Raw genomic sequence first — 21,293 nt, forward strand, 5'->3', positions numbered from 1 at the left:
CTCTCTCTCTCTCTCTCTCTCTCTCTCTCTCTCTCTCTCTCTCTCCCTGTGTGTGTGTGTGTGTGTGTGTGTGTGTGTGTGTGTGTAACAGGAAAACTAATTCTGACTAGTTAACACATTAAGGAATCTTTGATGTTGTACCTGAAGTTAGTGATTCTGATGGCCTAATTGTGACTAGAAAGAGTTAACTCCAACTTACTGATATTGTTACAGGGTATTGTCACATATGAAGTTAATTCTCAGACATTTGCAATCAAGTTTTATCAAATTCACAGGAGAAATATCTATAAAATTATTTTATCAATTCTTTAAAAATAACAGAGTATATTTTTGTCGTATTCATCTTCAATTCCTCACTTTAACTACATACACGTATCTCATCTTTCTACCTCCCAACTAACTTTGTGTCCTTTTTGACACTAGTATTATTATTTAATAATTCATAGATTCCAATTTATTCTATCTATATATTTCTGTGTGTGAAGCCATCTACTCTAGCATGCCCTTTAAGAAAAGTGACTCTTCCCCAGCTGTGAATCTGGTAAATTGTAATAAAGACCAAGGGGATCATATGTGCCATGCGTATGGAAGTGGTACACATCTGGCAGGTAGCTATCTGCCTTCTGATTGAATTTAAGATACACTTCAGAGGAAGAAACACAAGTCTAGTAATGAAAGTCTGACCAAGAAATAGTTTTGGGAGAGTTCACTGTAGTGGTAAGCCCACTACTATTGTTTTGATAAATAGTCACAGTTCCAAACTGTTTTCTATAGTAGAATCTCTCTAATATAGATTATCACAGCTAGGTCCAGCATAATACAGATTGGTGCAAATTAGTCTGGATATCATAAAATTTCAAGAATGCTTAAGATTTGTTGTGGGCCACATCAATTGGTATTCTTTGCCACATAGATCTTAGATTAGTCACCCCTAGCAGAACAATTCCAACAATCTCTGCCACAGCTGATTGTTCGTAATCTTTTGGGTTGCTAAATATTTCCAAAGAAGAGGCTATTTATCATCCACTTTCCACTTAAATTAGCCTCAAAATCTGTGAAAGTCTTTTTTCTTAATTTGGATCTCTTAGTACTGAGGACATCTACTTACTGGCCAGCTTCCCTTTGAAAGTACAATTAAAAAACAAACAAACTTGAGATACATGAGAGATAAGAGATGTCTAAATTAAAGATATGAAACTCTGTACTCCAAAATCTTTCAATACATCCCTATCAAAATAGTGGTTCCCACAGACTGCTACATAATTAGGTCTCCTGCATGAAAACATATCATAATATGAAAACTTTAAATAAGAAAACTGAAACTAATCAACCAAAAATTGCTGTAGCTTCAGACCTGTTAATTCTTCATTAATTCATTCACAACTTGGCTGGCAGATAATTCTGTAGATAAATCATTTGCCATATGATCATGAGGACATGATATTAGTTCCCATATATAGCAGATGTGGTGGTTTGAATGAAATGGCCCACAGAGGTTTAAATGTTTGGTCTTTAGTTTGGGAATTATTTGGGAAGTATTAGGATGTGTGACCCTGTTGGAGAAGCTATATTATTTACACAAAGCTTTGGATTTACAAAAATTCCTACCTTTCCTGGTTAGTGCTTTCTAACTATTTGTCTGTTGGCCCTTTCAACCATCCATCCATCCATCCATTCACATATCTATATCTACATCTATATCTCCTCCCTCCTTTATCTCTGTGTCTGTCTCTCTCTGTGTCTGTGTTTCTGTTATTCTCTGTTTATTTTTCTATATCTTTCTATTTGCTCCTCTGTGTCTGTCTGTCTGTGTGTCTGTCTGTCTGTCTGTCTATCTGTCTCTGTCTCTCTGTCTCTCTCTGTCTCTATCTATCTATCTATCTATCTATCTATCTATCTATCTATCTATCTGTGTTTTTGTATGAGTGTGCACATTTTTCTGTGTGTGCATTTGTGTGTATGTGTATGTTCCTTATGCTTCCAGATTAACTGCAAGGTCACACCATACCTGACTGCCTGCTACTACATTCCTGGCAATCATGTTCGAAGGCCCATTCTCTGAAACTCTAAATAGGTCCCCAGTAAAGCCTATCTTTATTGAAAATTACCTTGATTAATTTTAACCCAACCCAGGAGGCAGAGATGAATATAGATGGATTCTTTGTACTGACCAGGCAGCTATCCTCAATATCATGTAAATGCAAATTCAAGACAGTGAGAATTTCTTTGCATTAAGTGGATTATATCTAAGTAATGATATACAAAATTGTTTTCTGGCCTACAGAGACATGAACATATATGCACATGAGCATTCTCACATTCATTTGCTTCAGTACACACTGAAATACATACCCACACACTCACTCACACACCTACATAGATAGGTACATGCACAGTCTCAGAGACAAACACAGTCACATACACATACCATACACACACAGAGACGCTTTATACACAAAAACTCACACATATATACACACATACTCACACACTCATACACACACTCCCACTCACCTCCCACAAATACACACACTAACAGACATACACAACACACTCATATATACTTACACACACAGATACACATAGATATATGTATGCATATGCACACATGCACTCACACACACACTGACACACACACACTGATGCATACACACACACACTAAACAGTTTAAAAGTGGTGTTAGTGTCATCAGACTTGGTTTTGCAATAACTCTGAAGATTCTAATTCACAATCCCACAAAAGCTACTTATCCACTCCCTCAGTATTTTGCCTTATCTGACACTGATTCCAAGATAAGAAGAAGTTTCTGCAGGTCCACCAAAGCATTTTCAGCATTTCAGATGCACTGTGTGTGGCACTGTTGATGGTGACCACTGGAGTCAACCTGGCTAGTGGCCTTCCTCTGCCCTCACTTGCTAAGCTATAGGTGCTGCCTACTCAGCATGCAATTCACAAGTCAACTGATGTTTCTCCTGATTGATGTTTTTGTCAGATTCTCTGTCATTGGATATTTCCATTCAATACCATCACCTATGATAAATGCTGACAAAGACAAACCCAATTTCTGCATAATGATATCTCAAACACTCAAATGATATGAAGAACACCAACAGAAGACAGGAAACATCTTCATGAAAAGCAGCAATATGAACCCACTTTGCACCATAGCTTGAACCTAACATAGACCTACATAAAAGCAATAGGCATCATCAGAACAAACTCTATAGCTTTAGAAAGTATACCTAAGGCAGAGGACTACTGGAGAAGGATATACTTTCTTCCTTCCTGGTACAGCAGAAGAATTAACAGCTTCCCAATACCCCCCACCCCCAATCTTCGGACTTTGGAATTTATGAGAAAAAGAATACAACTAAGATAATCCAAGCAAGTTAACCTTCTGGATCACAAAGCAATAGGAAGGAGGGCACACCTCCATGCAATGTTTTTGTCTCTGTAGGCCAGGAGACAATTTTGTGTGTCATTACTTAGATATTGTCCACTTAAGGCATAGAAGTTCTCATTGTCTTGGAATTTACATTTACATGGTGTTGAGAAGAGCTGCCTGACAAGTCCAAAGAATACATCTATTATTCACCTAGACCACCAGTGTTAGGTTAAAATCAACCAAGGTAATTTGCATCCTCAATTAGATCTGGCCACTTTGAGCCTAGATCTGTCCCCCTGAAAAATCTCCTCTATGGAGTCTAAGAAATGAGTTGATCACAAGCTCACCACAAGCATAGTATGCTTTTTCTCTACCTACTTTTCTTTTTTGGTAGCAATAACATAAATCTCCTTTGAGAGTTACTGTACTCCTTTTCTTGTTCTAACATAGGAGAGACTGATTTAACCTGCTCCAGAAACATATACCCACTCCAATTTTAGCCAGGAAGGTCACATTCACCGCAATGTATTTTAGTAGAGTAAAATCGATGAAAGAAAATGATTCTTACAAGAAATTCTGGCTAGTTGTGCATACTAGTCATAAAGAGTAATGCCAGCTACTGTTTCTTGGCTATAACTCCTAAAATGATCATCCCTGTGTGTTATCAGATGTTATATACTCATTTGACTGTGAGACCAGCAAATATTCTTCTTACATCCTACTAACTTGTTCTGTTCCCAACACCACGTTAAAACTCAAGCCACAACAGAAGGATGACTGAAAATGTGAGAGGATAAATATCTATATAGGGTGTCTGCATCCAGAATATGAGGTATCACACTGTAGGAACATTCTACTATACCTCAATCCATATAGTTGTCTAATGCTATCAATCATAGAAAGAGAAGTGGAGACTTTAAAGTTACATATTAGTTATTCAGGAAGGACAGTGATCATATCCATTTTGATAACAGATTTAGGGAATTATCAATGTTGCAGAAAATCAGTGTAGTGGGGGATCTGAAGGGAGTTCAGTCTGCTGAAGTTACCAAAAGTTCCTCTTATAAATTTCAGATATAATGGAGAAATTATACATGTTGTAGTTGATAAGCAGTGCATTTCATGTGCTTACAATGAGGTTATATCTAATGCACAAGAGGTAAATGTATGTGTCCATTGCATAGGAATGGATATGTCACCTTCATAGCATAAGAAAGTGAACATCACAAGGTTAACAATATCCCTGAAAAATACTTTTTATACTTTTAAAGCATCATGTGTGTGTGTGGGGGGGGGAACACTGGTACAGGTGGGCTTGGCCTGAGTTGCCCACAGCCCCAATCTATCAAAATTATGGATAATGATGAAATGACTTAGGAAATAAGTTTCTGGATTTGTATGTATTCTGACATGGCAAAACCCCAGGGATTCTGATTTAAAAATGAAAAAAATAAAGGTCCTCACATTTAGTCACTCAGAAACTAAAATAGTGGTCAAGCAGTCAAGAAAAAAAAAAAAAGACCTGAACAAGCAACAATAAGGCTGCCCAGTGATAGGTAGGATGTTATCAGATGTGTTGATATGTATTGGCACAAACTTGTGTGCAGGCATATAGAGAGTAGAGGTTAGCTTCAGCAGTTGCTATCCTCCCCGTTTTTTGAGACAGGATCTCTCATTGTTCTAGAGTCCACTGGTTGAGCTATGTTGGGGAGTCGCCGAGCCCATGGGCTCTAATTTGGGTTCCTCCCAGTGCCTCACTATATTTTCCTTCATTTATGAGGGATCAAAATTAGGTTCTAATGCTTACATAGGAAGAATTTTAAAAGAGAATTACACAGATTTCAATAAAGGAATATGAGAGTCACCACACCCAAGCCCCTTGCGCCATTGCTGCATACCTGAACTTCAGCACCATATGAAACACACTCATACTTCACTGTGCTCTTCAAAGCACCAGGTGCTTGTCTTGTTCCTCCCTTGTTTCACTTCTGCCCAGATCAAATTCAAGTGACATCCTGATGCAGAACTTCCTTTGGTCTTCTCTGAACTCTGCATTTAGGACTTATCAGAGATAAGGGGAGAGAAAGTACAACAACTTGAAGATTGCCTGGTGTGTAAAAGACACAAGAGCACAGACTGCAGCTGTGCTGCATAGATTTCTGTGAGTCCTGGTGGTCAGGGAGGTTTCTTACATTTGGGATGTCTGTGTTTCTTTGTGTTCTTGTTTAAAACACTTCAGGAACTTTAATCCTCACAAGTAGAAAGGTTACTTTTTTGTTGTTGAGATTTTTTTTATTATAAAGTTTTAAAAATCAAAAGTTGTGTTCCCTCCTCCTCCACATGCAACATGGGACTATCTGGCAAGAACAAGGTAAATATGCCATACAGATATGTGTTCATATTGTTCAGCACTGTACCTAATGAAATGTGTAATATTTGAGGTCCAGCATAGCTAGTAATGTTAGCAAAAGAAATGACTTCAAATGAGGATGTCTGCTTCAACAGTGAATTCAACCTTCATTACCAACCCACTGTTAATAAATGTCTCCAAACTGTGTGTATTCTGAACCTTTTAAAAGATGATGTTTAAGGGTGACAACATTTCACATGGTTCAAAGAATAAAGTCATAAAAATAAAGTCACAAAGCTCCCAAACCTGTCATCTTGAGTTCAATCCCCAGGATTCATGGAGTAAAAACAGAGAATTGATTTCTGCAAAGTGTTCTCTGACCTACACATACACAGACACACACATACCCACACAAACACAAACATACACATGGGCATGGACACCTGCACACATACAAATAAAAACACACACAAAGGTAAGCATAGCTGAAAGCATTTGCAAAAGAAAAATGTAAGAGAGACTGGGAGTTACTGTTAGTGCAATGGCCTGGAACTGTTGTTACTCAGCACCAGTATAGTTCTCACATATTTCAAGTACCATGGAGCTTCAGTGAACACAGTTACTTTTCCCTAGGCTAATGGAAGCTCCTCATTTTTAGGACAGCATCTGTAACATGCAGTTTCTGTTACATAACAGAGAAAGAATGGTTTCAAGCCATCCATTTGCCACAGCCTAGAATAAGCTGGGAAGAGAGGGCTAGCTGAGCAGTGTTTTTTTTTTTTTTTTAAATCAGGTTTTTCTGGTTGTTTAGCTGTTGCCTTTTTAGTTACTGGATGTGGAAAAATTGGTTGCTGCACTATATCCATACATAGAGAAAGAAAGACAGAAACATGCAGTAAATATCTATTCTCTCTTTTCTTGGTGACAGAATTGACACTTGTAATATCTGCCTTGATTTCCCCATAAAATACTGGCTGTAAACTGGAACTGTAAGTTGAATAAACATTTCTCTTCTCTTAGATGCTTTAGGTTGAAATATTACTCACAGTATCAGAATGAAATGAGAACAAACAGCAGACTTCTCTATGTCCTTTCGGTAGACTCAGCATTATAGGGAGATAGAGGACATCTTAGAATCATGCTACTCGGAGGAAACCTTTGGCCCTCTCTACATGACAGGAGACTGAACTATAGCAGAGTAAGTTAACTAGTTGTTCACAATTATTTCTACAACACAGTGTCAAAATATTTCCTAACAGTCTTCTACAGGGGCTCTATGGCTTGATGTCAGTTATATGATAGACCATAATATATAAGATATTTCAAAAAGGAAGAAAATTACTAACAAGAAGACATCTAATGTTTTTAAAAGCAGTGTATAAAATGTTTCTTTTTAGTGTCCAAATATAGAAAATAGTTATGTTTATTTTGGTCTTTTACCCACTTTTCTCCTGTTTCTCATAAATAAAGTTTTCGGGGTTTTACTTTGTTCTTCAGTGAATGACAAATCAGCTCTAGCAGAAAATGGTGAACAAACCCTTGAATACAGACTCTTCAGAGACCCAGTGAGGAAGCTATGAACTAAAAGTCCTTCTAGATGGCTCTGCAGTCACTTGGTTAGAAGTGCTGAGTAGAAAAGACAGCTAGTAACATGCTTATTTCACAAACAAGAGGGCCTGAATTTCATCCCCAAACTCACACAAGTATCTGTGTAATTCTGAACCCAGTGCTGAAGACTTGGAGATTGGAAGATACCTGTAGTTCACTGAGCAGCCAGCCCAGGCTACTTGGTAAGTTCCAAATTACTGATACCCTGTCTAAAAAAAAAAAGAAAGAAAAAAGAAAAGAAAAGGAAAGAAGAGAAAAGAAAAGAAAAGAAAAGAAAAGAAAAGAAAAGAAAAGAAAAGAAAGGAAAGGAAAAGAAAAGAAAAATAAAAGTCTCAGAGCCTAAGGTGCACGTATGCTTGTACACATATATACACATCCTACAAATAGAAATGTTTTTTGGAAACTCTCTTCTCTGTCAGCTAGTGCACAAGGAATTCCTGAGTGAATTCACATAAAGAACCTGATTATTTTGTAAGTCTGAGGGAATTAGTGAAGGCATTTGTGAAGGCATTACAGAATCTTCTAAGGATCACACACCGAAAGGAAAGATAATTTCATTATCTTAATATAAAAAGAAGGGAATTCTAAATACAAGACTTTTTAATATAAGTGCCATTGAACAGAAATATATACTGTCCATTTTAGGTAAACTATTTTAAGCTTTAAGAGGATGCACTCTGACTCTAATTCAACAGGTACAGATGGAATCCTAGGCTGCACTAAGATCTCTTACTCCTTGGCACTGAAGAGATTGATATTTCAAAATTTGGCATGTTTTGTAGACTGGCAACTGCATGCATACAACCACAGTGATATTTGTACCATTAAATTGCCTTGTTATGTTAACCAGAGGCCAAAGAAGAGAAATATCACCTGTGGCTATGTTTCTGAAAATGATATTTACTCTTAGCAATTCAACCAAATGTTAGCATGTTGGTGTTGTAGGGGTTGGGTGTTTCTGTTTGTCCTATCTGAGAGTCTGAGACATGATGATTTGCATTTGATTCTCAGAAGCCAGTTTTTTAAAGGTCTGGGTTGGTAGTACATACTTGTAATTCTAGATCTGAGGAAGCAAATATAGGAGGACGCTTGGGTCTCAACAATCTAGTCTAATGGGTGAGATCAAAGCTGCTTAGAGACTCTATGGAAAAAAAAATGTGAAAAATGCTTAAAACATGAAACTCAAGTTTGTTCTCTTGCTTACATTTTAACTCCCATAAGAAACCAATATGCCTCCCATTTTTTTCTTCTCTGAAATATGATCAAATTCAGATTGAAAAATGAGACATATCAGTTATATAAATAATCCAGTGCTAGACATAGAGATGATTGCCTCTCAGAACCCTCAGTTTAGAGTGTAACAGCTGAACTAGGAGAGAGACTGCAAACCTTATTTTCCATCAGAAAGCTAGAGATGGAGAAAGGAGTTCCACCCAGATAAGTCTGTTTTGTTTTTCACAAGCTTTCAGCCGAGCTTTATGAAGTCCTTTGCTTGTTTAACAAAACTGGATCCAAGCTGATTAAAAACAACAAAAAATATGAATTCAGCATGATAGAAATGCTTCTTCCTAAAACTGTACAGATGATTAATACTTACCCAACCATTACACCATATCATAGAACAACACAATATATGTTTATTTCAGAAAACTACAGCTACTTGAAATTCCAAAAAAAGAATATTTTTTTCAAAGATAGGTAGATAATATATAGATTGATAGATAATAAATACATGGAAAGATAATAGATTATTGATAATAGATAGATTATAGATAATAGAAAGTCGATTGAGTAGATATATATTAGATCAATAGACAATAGGTTAGACAGACAGACAGTCAGACAAACAGACAGACAGAGTGATGGGTTGATAGATAGAGATATGTGAGGTTGTTAATAGATAATAAACAAAGTATTTGGTATAAACATTTATACTTTGGTGTTTTTTTCATTGCTATGTAAAACCATTTTTCTGGGTTTATATTTGAAGTCTTCTCTATAATTCATAAGGACACAGTCTTATATAATGACAACATTCACTGAGCAGGTAAGAAAACAAATGCTACTATCATCATCACATGCTGTCCATATCCTCTGGGATTGCAAAACCCAAACTGTGTGAATATCAAATACTCTAAAATCATCAGGCTCCTCCAAGGCTCCAAAGATATAACACGGACCAATTTCGATGTGAGAAAAATGACCCTTATTGAAAGTGGGTTTTCACACTTATGCACGATGATATGACTCAGTAATTGAATGAAAATATATTCAAGGAGAAGCTATGGACCCTGTACTAAGTGCACTCTGAAGGAACTATCACTCTTTAGTAACTTTGCCATATTTCTTTCCTACATTATTGAAATGTGCTTAATGAGCAGTCTCCCTCTGAGAAGACAGCAGATTTTCAGAAGCAGTTAACATGAAAGATATTGCCTAAAGCTAGATGAAAGTATGTTTATTCTTTTATATTCCTTCCTTAAGCAGTTGAGACAGTGGCATTCACATTTTCCCCTTTGGGGAAAACTTTTCTCTTTTTCCCCTTTCTGTTTATGAAATTAATACATATATGAAGTAAGAAAGGTAAAAACTAAAAATATAAAGAATATAGAGGTCAGTGTGATTTGTCTATATGTTCAGATAACTTTTGCTGGCTAGATTATTTCTAAAATTAGAATACTCACTATTTTTACATGAGTAGATAAAATATATGATTATTAATAATATTTGCAGATTGTTTAAATTTTGTATTCCAATTGCTTTTTTTCAAATTTTCATTAGACATTATTAGTTAGGATTTATTGCTGTAAAGAGAAATCATGAACAAGGCAGCTCTTACAATGAAAAACATTTAATTAAGACTGGCTTAGAGTTTCGGAAATGTAGTCCAAGTACAAAGGCATACCTGCTGAGAGTTTCATATATTGGTGCACAGGCAGCAGAAGGTGGCATACTGGTTGGTTGTAGTTTGAACTTATATGAGACCGCAAAGCCTGTCTTCACAGTGACACCTTTGCTCCAAGAAGATTATATGTCCTAATAATACCACTCCCTGTGGGTCAAACATTCAATCCCATGAGTCTATGTGGGGCATCTCTATTTAAAACATTGCAGCTTCTATTATTTTTAATTTTTGGAATCTTGTGTAGCCTAAGCTAGCCTTGAACCGGCTCTGTAGCCAAGGATGATCATGATCCTCCTGCATACACCTCCCAAGTGCTGTGATTACAGCTGAGTATCACCATACTGTTTTTCTGCAGTGCTGAAGTGTGAACCCAGGGTTTCCTGCATGCTCAGCAGACATGCAACCAACAGAACTTCATTCTGAGCCTACGATAATCTTATATCCTCTTGTAACACATGTGAACTCTGCCTGGATATTCAAGCAACTTCTTGTTTACAGGAATTTTATCGTATAAACAGATAATGCCTGCTTCTCAACTTCTGAGAAACTATTCTACCCTATAGTGAGTCTACTTTACACATGTTATTAACACTGCCTATTCACCTCAACACTGGAAGCAGAGGTCAGCTCATTTGTCCTGTAGTCAGCAGTCGTATGATCAGGAGGTAGTCCCTCTTGCACTACAAAAGTCCTCATATTTTCTTGTCCTAGAAATGGAAGTTAACCATGATTATCAAATTAAATGCATAGCAAGCTCATAGAACACTTTGGGGCCCAAGATATTCTATAGGTTTGTGGTCACTTCTGATAGAGTTAGAAATAGCAAGATAGCTGAGTGGTTGAGACACATGCTGCTCTTGCACAGGACCCCAGTTATGATTGCCGAATTCCTGTAGAGCTCCTGAAAACTATCTATAACTTGTGTTTCAGGGGATCTAAAGTCCTCTCCCAGACTCTGAAGACTCCTGCACTCAGAGGTTCACAAAATCACATACAGAAAAGGAAATCATAGTCAAAGTTAGAGAAAAGCCATACGAGAAATAATACTGAGTGAGTCATTTCATTTCTCCAACAAGACCAACAGAGGGTTTTTGGTACAATAAACTTTATTATAGATTCAAAAATAGATTTACAACCATCTTGATTTAGGTTCAAGTCAAGAAAACATTCAATTCGATGAACAAGCATAACTCTTCACAGAAAAGTTTAGAAAATATATCCCAGGGTGATTTCTTTCTGCTTTTCTAAACAACAACACAACTTTCATAATTTGAGAACATTCCTCCGAACCTGTCCTTCATCAATAGCCCAATTGCATTTGTGCAGGCCATTTAATTTTTGGCTTGACGCATTATGTTTTCTGCTTCTTGACTCATCAGTTAATTGTAGGTTTAGCATGTTTCTCACTTGTCTGCAGATGCTATTTTATGAGTTGTATATTATTTCCAGTATTGCCCTCAGTTCATCAACCACAAGGATTCTTCTTCTTCAGCAATTGTCCCCAATCATTGTCTTTAAGTAGTTTCAACTGAAATCACACAGTGAATTTTTAACAGAAGACAGTCTCCATGAGCTTAATATCCTACTATTTCATGCAAAAATTGTAGAAACCTTTTAATACTGTAATATCATTCTCTGTGTTTTAAATAGCTTGTATGTTGTACCTTATAAGTCTCATATTAGAGCTACAGTTTTTTTCTGTTATAATTGAAGCTGTCAATGGACATATGTATTTGTTCTAATTTTTTAAACTTTGCTAAAAACAAAACAAAACAAAAAACAGTTCCTTGTCTTTTACATTTGCTTATTCATCCTAAGAGGATCTAGACTACTATGGATGCATGTTACCAAAGGACACAACTTCTCAACTTGAGTTTCCTTTAACAGTTCTTAATAGAACACAAGTAACACATTTTTATCATATTTTTATATCTATATTTTTTGTTATATTTTTGCCAGTACTTGTATGTTTGTTACGTGCATGCACATGGAGTCACTATAAAATTCTATGTGACAGCATCCATCTTTAGCATCCTGGAGATGCATTCTTAAGAATTTTCCTCTTGTCTTTCTTATGACATATCAGTTAAATCTTATATCACCCATGTCCATGTAACGTGATAGTTTGCTCTGCTGATTTCAAGGTGATCTGTAAGTTCAGAGATTAGTGGTCTACGTATGAAGTCCCTAGTATTTTTATTTGTGTCTATCTTACTTTGGGGCTCACTAAACATATATTCCTATCTTCCACTAACTTTAACATTTCTAAACATCTTCTTTTTTAATTTCTTTGCCTTTTTTCCTGTGACTAAGCTATACAAACTTTCCCATTCTTGTCTTCTCAATCTCTTGGGTCTTTGTAGTTCAGCTCAGGTTTTTAAAAAGGACATTTTTACAAATCTTTCTGTATTTTACAATAGAATTCTCTTTTTTCCTTTTACTTTTAGAGAATTCATTGCTTTCTTCAAATTTATTTTTAATTATGTTTAGGTATGTGCATATATGTTTGAATATGTGGAAATTTTGTGAGAGTACTTGCGACTCCATCATGAGGATTGGGATTCTTGTCCCAGATCCTCTCAGGTGGTTCACTGCAACTCCAGTTGCAAGTAACTCAAAGACTGCTTCTGGCTACCATGTGCATAGAAACACATAAATAAATAAATAAATAAATAAATAAATAAATAAATAATTCAAAATATATGTTAGACACTGCCAATTTCATCATAGCTGTGTAACTAGAGGTGTGACACAGTTCCTGCCCCTGGAGCATCACCATACCATTGATCTCTGGGTGTAATGATTCTTGTTCTTGTCCTTAAACTTATCTACTGTTTCTTCTATTTTACTTTCAATCTCTTTTTTTGGGAAATACACTTCCCCTTACTCAGAGCTAATCATATCATAATAAATGAAACAGATGTAGTTCTCAGGAATGAGAAATGGAAGTGGTCAAGAAATTGTGAAAGATGAGGTACAAGCCTTATCCTTGGCCTTTGGACCAAGGGGAAAGACCTCAACAACACAACCACAAAGATCATAGAAGTTACTTGGCCCATTGTAGAATTGTTTGTTGTGAGACTTAGCTTTGATTTGGAATTATGAAGAAATACATGTATCCGCCATTCTAATGACTAATGCATTAGTTAGCCATGGTGAGCTTGGCAACATCAAGGATACAGATTTAAAGCATTCTCAGAAAGAAAAGGAATGGATAGAAAAGGAAGAAATCTATAAAATACAAGCAAATAATATGGGTTTATTTTATTGGAGAAAAGTTTGTATATGATCAAAAAATAAGTAGTATTAGAAGGAGAAAATACGAATCTATAGAATTGCCAAGATAGGAAACAAAAATTAGAGAATTAAGAGATAATATTTAAGAATATAATGTTAGTATTTTATTCACTAGTTATTTGAAAGATTGAAGATAACAGTGCCTACTTTATTTGCATAAATTTAACACTTTTCAAAACATCATTTTATCCTTAGTAGTCTGTCACCTTTCTGTTCTTAAATGAAAACGGTTACTAAAGATTGATATCTGCTGTACCAGAAAACCATGAGAGCTGTGCCCAGCTACCCACGAAGAACAGGCTTTTTAAAAATCTATAATGAAATGTGCTCATGTCTTGTTTAGTTTTAGTTTTAAAGAAGCAGGGGTGGAAACTAATGATATGGGATTCATAATTTATGTAAATTTAAGGATATCTAAAAATATCACTAATAAAGATCAAGGCCTTGATGATGTCCCTTTAGTAAATAAAAGATTGGGCTTGGGTTCTCTGGTTGGGAGAAGGCAAAGTATGAGAAGGAAGAAGGCAAGAGAATGAGATGGGATAAGAATAAGGAAGAAGGAAGAAAGGAGAAGGAGGAAGAATAATGAGAAAGCTTTCACAAAGAGAGCACTTGAACTGATAGGTTGCACCCACTACAGACTCTGAGTAATTGCTGAATTAGTACAACTCACATCCCTACTTTTCTCAGGACCCTCCTCATGCTGAGGCTGACCTCAGTATGACACAAACCCTGAAAACCTGGAATCAATCCCTGGGACTCACAGAGTATAAGGGAAAAATAACTCCTACAACTTGATAGGTTATTTCTTTGCAAGTGAAAGGAGCTAATTCAAGCCAGATGAATTATATAGTCAGGTTTCTTGGGAATCTACTGGCAAGTTCACTGTACTCAAGGACAGAGGCAAAGGATGTCATCATGGAGAGAAAGAAATGGGAGACAAGAGAAGATGAAAAAAGGTGTGTAGGGAGAAGACAGAGAAGTAGCAAGCAAGGAGATTAAAATATCTAGGTTATATAGGGTATACCTGTGTGGCAAGGGGAGCTCAGTCCCTGGGCTGGAAAGTTAGGGTTCGTAGTAAAATATGGCAAGTTTGGAATGAAAGATACTAGGAGAACCTGGAGGTCAGATCTGCTTTGTTATGTAAACTGTGAATATCAGTCCCTTGATGCAGGGTCCATAAAAAAAAATCTCATCATTTTGTTGATAATAAATGAATAAAGGATAACATAATAATCTATGAATATATTCTATTTATTTTGGAATGCCATTATGGAGTATGTTGTAAAAGTTCTAATGTTTTCCAACATCAGGAAGAATTAGTTTCTTCACTATTGTGCAAGTTGTGGGATCATCTGTGTGTAGGAGGGTATTCTCAGTTGAAGATATCTATAAGGCTAGGCAAGACTATCTATGGATAACTGTTTTGGAACTTTCCTGCATGCAGGTTCTAAGGGAATACCTGGATTTTAGGGGCAGAATATAAAGTCAAGAAGTTATCTTGTTTCTTGGGTAGAATTTTTATGCCCATCATCTTGGGAGAAGGATGATTGGTGTGGGCTTCCAGGAAAAAGGAAAAAAATAAATCCCATCCTCAGGAATAGGTAGGTGGGAAGGAAAACAATCATTTGAATAACTGTACTTATCTTGAGTCAATTTGACTATACAAGGTAGATTGGAATAGATTCCCTGAAGGTTACAAGAATAGTCTTTCCAAGTATACAAAAATATTAATCTTTCATAACTTGTATTTATGAACCTCAAAACATTTTCCTAGTCCTTCCAACACTTTTTAAGAAGTTTTCATATTCTTAGACTTTCATAAACTTTAGACCTTATACCTTTTTCTATTCAAATATTAACCATGAGATGCAGGTGGTTGATTATTGGGATCAGTCATTGCAAACTTAGTTATATTAGATAAAAGAAGAGCAAAAAAGTTATATATGTAATAAATTGACTAATGATCTAACACTATGGTAGAGTACCTTGGTGTAAGAAGATAGGTGCTTGTCCTCTAGATTTCAAGCTATAATTAGCTTAGCTGTCAATATGATATGAGACCTGAGAAGAATAAATTAGAACCTACGTGCCATATAATAATTAAAATAACATAGAATAATCCATAGTCTGCTACGTAGAGAGTTCTTCCAGTTTCCTGTGGTCTCTATCACCTGAGAGCAGAGGCAGTCTGGGCATCAGGCTCAGAAGAGGACAAGCTATTTCAATGGAGGAGGTAAATGGGAGAGATGCCCTCACCTTGTTTTAGACAACATGAGACAGTTAACTCTCTGGGCTCTCTGTGCACAGTCTATGTTGTGTCCTGGCAATGGACAAAGTATTTGTGTTTGGTGTACAACAATCTGGGGGGAGTCTTTTGTCACTGCTGTGCCCATATATTTTGGAGACCTTGGTGGGAGGGTCACTGTTAGGATTTGGGAGTCTGTGTCATAATAAATTTATACAGTTAATGCCATATTCAGCAGATCTCTGAGATGATTGAGCATCTGGGGAAGAGCAGCTCAGCTCCTGGGCTAGAAAGTTTAGGATTTAGGGCAGGGTATGCCAGGTAGGGACTGAGGGATTTGGAGAAAACAAGAAGGCCAAGTCTTCATTGATATGTAAAATAAGCACCTCAGTCCCTTGTCCCAGAGTCCTAAACCAAACACAAACTAGCCTCCTAAACCCAAAACATATGTCCCAAATCCTCAATTAATCAGAGTTCTCTAGAAGAGCAAAATCAATGTAATGCAGATGTACCTGAGAAAAAAGTTGTTACTTTGTCCTTGAGACTCTCTAAATGAGAGTCTCTCAAAATGGCTATATCTCACTAGAGAATTAGGGAGTTTGTGTCAATCTGTTGTTCATGTCTTTGTTGATCTGTCTAAAAGTCTGAGTACTTCAGCTTTCCCACCTAGTAATCAAAGCCGAAGAGGTTGTTGCATAGCTGCTGGTTCCTAGTCCATGACATAAACTTAGGAACACTGGTTCTGCTATCAGTGAAGTAATGAGCAGTAAAAACAGGGCAAATCTATTTAGGAGTCAAGCAATAGGTGAGATGATGCCAGGTAGGAACTGAGTGTTTCTGGGAATCCCTTCTTCTACCACACCACTTTCATCTGAGCTGCTGCCAGAGGGTGCTGCCCACAGTTAGGGTAGATCTACCCTTATCAATAAAAGTCATCAAGACACATCCTCAGATAAGACTCTCTACTCAAGTGATTCTAATCAGAGCCAAGTTGACATGAAAAATAATCATGTATTTTGTTTCTGAGTGGGAAAAATCTGTTAGAATATAAACTGATTATCAGTAAACCCAGTTATACTTATCAGGTTTAAAATCTTGCTGGGAATATTCCAATGAGAAATTGAAGTTAATATTCTGAAGATATTATTTGGCAAAGGATAAAGAATGTGAAAATTGAAAGCTAGCATTGGTGAGAGTGGGAGAACAGGAACGTAAGTCCCTGTGATATGCAAATGGTTGTTCAGTTATTGTTCTTTGAAGAACATTTAAGGTAGTAAGTGAAAGAATGTCTTTGCTCATGCTGTCTGCTGCAGTCATTTTAAAGAATGCTTCATCTAACTCCTCTGGAAATATTGAAGCTTTATGTCATGACCTCTAACTACCTCCAGTTTTAACGGGAAAAAAATAGGGTTTTGTGTTACTAGATCAAAATGGCTCAATACATTCCTCAGAATCCCTGGCGTGGAAAGTCTTATAATACCCCTCTTCCAACATTTCCTGCTATTCCTAGAAAGATAGGAAGTTGTCACCTACTTCAGACTCTTCTCTCCTGCAGCATAATAGTAGCTTCATTTCAGAATACACCAGGGTTAACTACTACCTGACACACACAGCAGATACCCAGGAAGTGGGAAAAGGTATATGTGGACCTTTTCACCCCACAATGACAGGTGTACTTCACATGTAAATTTTTAGTGAGATGCAGATGAGGCTGCTATTGAGAGTATACTATTTCAACACTTGGTTCTGGACTGTCTCCCAGGGTAAGGCACTGAGAAGGGACAAAAGATGCAGAAATGAGAGCTTATGTTCATATTCTAGTATCTCAGACAGAGGAATGATGGCTTGTGATTTCTGTTTTTACCTAAGAAAAACAGCCTACATCTTGAAACAAGACTTCTATAATGAGCAATCTAGTCACGTGACTTTAAAAACTAGTATGATAGTTACAAAGTATGTTGCCAACCTCAGTTCAGTTCTTGGGATCACTTGATGGAAGGAAAGGATTCACTCAATCAAGTTGTTCTCTGACTTCTACATGTGTGCCTTGGCCATTCATGGACTACTTTCAATATTCATCTTGCAAGTCTATAGCATGGCAACAGTTGTTTTAGACCACGCTGATGTATTCAACAATGCCACTTCAGTTTCCAAGATAAAAAATTATTTTTAAATTTTAGGTTTATGAGTATTTATTACATTGTGTGTATGTCCATGCATATGTGTGCATGCGTGTGTGCGTATATGTGTTTATGTGTGTGTGTGTGTGTGTGTGTGTGTGTGTATGCTTACACCATGATACATTTAGGTTAGAGGACAACTTCAGGAAGTCAGTTATTTTATTTAGTTTGTCCCTGGGATTTACCTCAGGTCATCAGGCTTGGAACATGCATCTTTACCTACAGGATCATGTTTTCAGCCTTATGTTTTAACTGACTGTATTTTTAAATTTATTTTATTTTTGATATAGGGTCTCACGTAGTCCAAGTTGTTGTCAAAAACATCATATAGTTGCAGATGATCTTATATTTATGATCTTCTTGCCTCTACTTTCTGAATGCAGGGATTAGAGTTGGGATTGCAAACACCTAGCTTTTGCAATCCTGGGAATAGAATCCAGAACCTTATGCCTGTTAGGCAAGCTCACCAACTGAACTATATCACCAGATGTGAGATAAAAATTTTGACACCTCAGTTTTACCAGAAGTTGAACCAGAAAATCAGATATATGTAATTAGCATACATGGAAAGTATTTTATATCTCCTTTTCATTTCAACAACTTGATAGATTAGTGTATTTAAGTAATGAACAGATATTGCTCAAGATAATTTTCTGGTTGCTGAATTGCATGAAGAAGTAGCTAGTTACTTTTAGTCTTCATAAAAATAAAACAATAAACTCTGTGAAACATAAGATTCCTTCAACATCACAGCATCTTATCACAGAGAATTAAGGAGACACAAGGGAACTGAGGACACCTTAGAGAGGTGCATTGGGTTACATATAGATGTATGTATGTATGTATGTATGTATATATTTAAAAAGAGAGAGGAGGAAGGGAAGGGAAAGGTAGTGGAAGGGAGAGGGAGAGGGATGGGGGGGGCGGTTGAAAAGAGGCCAAAGTTCCTCAGGATGGTCCCCATCTTGTTTTTTATTTTTATTTTTATTATTGGCTTTATTAACAGTGTAATATATTCATGCCCTCAGACCTTTTACAATAGATTCACTATTCACAATATTAGATTCAAGTTACCAAATATTTAGTTTAACATGAGGGATGAAATGAGATGATTTTTAAAATGTGATTGGCTAAAGTATTTTTAAGAGTGAAAAATTAATTTTGGTATTTAGAAAACAAAATATTCAAGGTTATTGTCAATCCAACCATAAGTCTATTGCTTAAGGCCACGGGACTGCCCATCAATCTTTCTTGTCGAAGAGCAATTAATCTCTTGAACCACTTTTCTTCAGTTTTTTCAATAAATAAATTTGGATGAGCTAGAGAATTGTCATCTTGGTACTTGATAGCTGTGGGGATGCTGTCAGGGTCTATTTCCTTTCCAGTGCTGGGTGGGTCAGCAGCATCCGATGCTGGTCCTGATGCTGGAGTTACATGCTTCACTTCACTTGGTTCTACTGCCGTTTTGATGTCTTTACTTGATCTGAATGTCTGCTGAACAAATAATCACTTTCAATGGCTTCAATTTCTTTTACTCTTTTTACTTGTTCGACCAGGGTGTCTTGGTCTTCTTCTTTTCTTCTCTTTGCTTCTTCCTCATTCCTTTCTTTGGCTTTTAATGCTTCATCAGCTTTTGCAGCAGCTTCAAGGATCAATTGTAGTCTGGCTTTGGCCTACTCAGCTGGAGACAGATGTTCTAATCCAGCTTTGATGTTTCCAGAATCCCCGCGTTTGATGCTGTGCGATTCTTTGTCTTCGCCTTTATTCTTCTCCTTTTCTCTTTTCTCTTTGTCCCAGAATTTATGCCTGTCTCTGTCCCTGGACCTACTATGAGCAAATCTGTGACTGGATCTTTCACTGCTTCTACTATGTGAGCGTGGACGAGGTCTTGATATGGACCTTCTTGTTCTGCTATTTGACCAAGACCTTTGAACTCTATAGGATTTCCCTCCGCCCCTGGAACACTGCAACTTCTTTTTCTTCTGGAGCCATAAGAAGAACTGCTGCTTGACCTGCACCTGCATCTTCTGTCATAAGAATGTGAGCGAGGCTGGCGGTCTCTAGACCAGGATCTTGACTCAGACCTTGACCTCCTCCCGCCCTTCTTGTGGCTGTATGTCCTGCTGTCTGAAGAACTGCTTGAAGATGATCGCCTCCGATGTTTCTTTTTTTCTCTTGCTTCTGCTTTCGTCTTCAGTGTCTGAAGACCTGCGTCCCATTTCTGAATCGACCTTCGGGTTCGCACCTCCTGAAGTGGGGACCTGGAACCCCCTCTTCTAACCACGCCGCCACCCCTCTCCTCCATCTTGTTTTTTGAGACAGTCTCTTACTCATCTGAAGTTCCCAAGTGGATTCTCTGGCCAGTGAACACCTGATGCCTATCAGTCTCCAGCTCCTACTGCAGTGATTGCAAGCCTGTACTACTACTCCCAGCTAAAAATGGTTTCTGGGGATAGAACTCATGTCCTCATGATTGCAAGCCTGTTACCTACTCAACGACCTTACATTTTTTCTATATTTCCTTGGATAAACCAAATAAAGATACCAAGCTTTATTCTTTTACTCACCCCTGTGAGCTGATTGAGAATATTCAAACATCTCACACTCACATTCTTTAATAATCATCCAAAAAATGAGAGATTGAGCTCAAATCAATTTCTTAGGAAAAATCTTAATTGATGACTTATTTGAACTTAGGATCATAACTAGGTGTAGAAAATACAGGCTTTTTCTACTGTGATCCTCAAATATTTCTTGCCTCTGACTACTGACCAGTTACACATTCATTTCTTCTGTAATAAACATCTGTTAAAAATGTTCCCAATTTTCAGGTAACAAAATATGAATTAGTTTTCTATCATTTCTATAAAATATAATCATGGAGGCTTAAAATGACAACTCATCATTCTAGAATTTGAGAAGTTAGAAATTTGGTGCAACTAATCATGCCAACTAAGTGATCCTTAGAGCATCCTCCTACCATTAAAAACACAAGGAGATGCTTTGACGTCTCAAGGAAAGGACCCACTCTTACTCACTTTATCTTCCCAAGTTCCTATGGTGACTGGTTTATTTCTTATATACTGTGATCTCTGCTTCTTGGCCACATCTCCTTCCCTTGCCCCAGTGTTCCTGCTTCCCAGTGTAAGTGCCTCAGAAATTTTATTCATTGATTACACAGCTTTACAAAATATATTTTCTTCTGAAGTCTTCCTTGTTTACATAATAATATTAAAGGAGGAGCCAAGCAAGCAAACAGCAATTTTATGGAGCTAAAATTTTAATTATGATAAAATCACTTGTGTCTTAGCTCAATATC

The 21,293-nt window shown here is 36.9% G+C and overlaps 1 pseudogene; it reads right to left on the bottom strand.

Annotated features, from left to right (window-relative positions):
• Positions 1–20,199, bottom strand: part of LOC114609457 — a 27,630-nt pseudogene extending 7,431 nt beyond the window's left edge.
• Positions 20,200–21,293: the final 1,094 nt, after the last annotated feature.

Source organism: Grammomys surdaster, unplaced genomic scaffold, assembly GCF_004785775.1.
Source record: "Grammomys surdaster isolate TR1022 unplaced genomic scaffold, NIH_TR_1.0 125973, whole genome shotgun sequence".
Classification (NCBI taxonomy): domain Eukaryota; kingdom Metazoa; phylum Chordata; class Mammalia; order Rodentia; family Muridae; genus Grammomys; species Grammomys surdaster.